This window comes from Chrysoperla carnea, chromosome 1 (genome assembly GCF_905475395.1).
Source record: "Chrysoperla carnea chromosome 1, inChrCarn1.1, whole genome shotgun sequence".
Classification (NCBI taxonomy): domain Eukaryota; kingdom Metazoa; phylum Arthropoda; class Insecta; order Neuroptera; family Chrysopidae; genus Chrysoperla; species Chrysoperla carnea.
The window spans coordinates 19,771,006-19,773,861 of NC_058337.1; positions in this window are offsets into that span (position 1 = coordinate 19,771,006).

Sequence of the window (2,856 nt, forward strand, 5' to 3'; positions counted from 1 at the left end):
AAAGTAAAAGAAAATAGGATTAAAACAAAGTATACAAAGATACTTCTTATTCAAGAAGCCACCAAGGAATACAAAAAGAAAGCTGGATGGAAGCTTTTATATTATTAAATAAAAACATTCAAAATATCATTTAAAAGTATTTGTAAGCATCAAGTTTATAGTCAAAATTTCTAGATATTTTTTATCCATATTTAGAAAGTTGCGCTGTCAACTTGATACTTATATTTAAAGAGCTGGCAACGCCACGAAAAAGTTTGTTTTTAGTTAGCTGAATTTTCAATTTTTTGTGGCTCCTGACAATGATGTTACTGCGTTTATTTTAGTCAACATACTCATATGATTTACTGAAGTTTTGGCTTTTAACCTATAGAATAAAAATTTTCATATGCGCAGAAAATCAACAATTTTCCACGATTTTCTACAATTTTTTGCAATTTACTCGAAAACTATGAATTTTAGTGAAAAAATAGATCAGTCCAAAGTTATAGAGCGTAAAATTTACAATCGAATTGTATCCTAAACTTTTTCTTATTTTCTAAAAAAGCTACATTAATGTTCAATTTTCCGTTTTGTTGGTGGTTATTATAATTTTTCTGAAAAACTATGCATTTTAGGGAAAAAATACTTTGAAAAAAAGTTGTTTAAAATATCCAACCGATCGATATTTTGATTGTTCGCAATCTTTCGCATTTTCGAAAAAATCGGATAGGTATTTAAATAAAATTTTCTGCATTTTTCCGCAGTTTTTTAACAAATTATGCATTTATTATTTCACTCGAGTCTAAAGTTGTAGAGTGTAAAATTTTCATCGATATCTAGATATAGTTTTTTTCTGTCTTTAAATTTCACCATTAGAGGGCGGAAAACAAACATGAGTATAAAACATAAAGCAGAACTAGTTCCAACATAAGTATGTGTGCCTCGCATGTATTTACTGCCTTTTACCCGCAGCTTTGTCCGTGCTTTTGTCCTTAAATAATTGGCAAAGATTAAAAAGTATATAAAATAATATGAAACAAACAGGGTAAAGGAGACAGTTTATCGACATCTGTTCAACACTCGCGTGCATTGCATATAGACAGAAAGGCACTGCCTACCCTACATAATTCAGATAAATATGTATATTCTTGTTCTGATACCTAATATCATTTATCTACTAGTACTATTAATAAACCAAAAATCTTAATGTGTATCATCTATAATTCTATACGGCATACAGATTATGCTCGTTCATTCGGTTTTAAGTAACTTCACCTTACGCTGCACTAGCGCTGCTGAGAATACCTCGGGAAAGACAAAAACTATAAGTACCAAAACGTTCATATGTTAGCCATAACATAGCCATACGTGTGTGCGACTTAAGTTTGTTTGTAAAAAAAAAACTCGGAAAATTGTAAATTGATGTAGTTTATTCAGAAAATTTAGATAATAAGAAAAAGTTTATATATACAAATCGATAACTCTGGACTGATGTATTTTTTCTCTAAACGTGGAAAATCGTTGATTTTACCGAAATCAGCCTTTTTTTGCGCATAAAAAATTTGTTGCTCTATAAATATAATAAAAAACTGCTTCCAACACTTCACCTAATTTGAAGTCTTTAAGTAAATTTCACCTAAATTGATGGGAGTAGGTAATCATAGATTTATAAACAAAAAGTGTAATTTAAATTTCTCAGATGAAAGTCGTTCGCCATCCCTTATTATACAAAATTCAGCTAAAATTTCTTCTTCGTCTTCGTCTTACAATTCACTCTCGAACATGTTGTCAGCTCTCGTACTCTTATTTTTAAATCTCTTTTGATAACCAAGTACATGTAAAGAAAAATCCCACAAATAATAATTGGGAATCTTTAAAATTATTTGTTTGATAAATAATGGTGAAAAATAATTATTCATGAGTACTAAATAGCCTATAACAAATGTATTTTTAAGAAAATTAGAATTAAGAAAAATAAACAAAATAAAGACACTATAAATTATAATTAAAACATTTCAAAAAGTATAATATTGCTGGTTGAGAAAAATTTTATGACAAGTTAAAACTTATTTATGAATAAAGTTTTGGAAAGTTTTTTAGACATTGTATGTATATATTTATTAATCAGTGTTGCGCAAGTTTTTCAGTTGTTTATATTGTTTTTAATGTAATAATTATAGACTCAACAAAAAATATTCACTTTAAAAAACTTTAATTGTGAATATGCTAAAAACACATAATTACGCACAATTTGGAAATATTTTATTTTGAACTAAAATTTTGTAATTTGCATACAAGGTGCTCTCATCAAATCACCGGACTAACCAAAAACTATGACTTCTTCCGAGTCCTGGTACTTTTTCGATTTGACACCGTTAACTATTAAGGCTTCGTTAATTATTATCATTTTCAATTTTATACAATTTCTCGACTAATATTAGGAAAACTTAAACTTTTATAATTATAATAGGTAAAATAAACTTTTGTTACCATTTTTTTACCATTGATTGCAACGTGTTATTATTTAGCAATTTATGGGCACAAATAATTTTAACACTCATAAACAAAAAAGGTGCACGCGTCGGAGAAAAAATTTTCTGTGCGTAGCTGTTCAAAATATGCCCCTTAATATGGATCGAGAGTTTTGCCAGGGAAAAATCTGGTTCAGTTTTTATACCATGCATATATGTAATATGCAAGGTATACTAAGTTTAGTCCCAAGTTTGTAACGCTAAAAAATATTGATGCTACGCACAAAATTTTGGAATAGGTGTTCATAGAATCACCTAATTAGTCCATTTCCGGTTGTCCGTCCGTCCGTCCGTCCGTCTGTGGACACGATAACTCAAAAACGAAAAAAGATATCGAACTGAAATT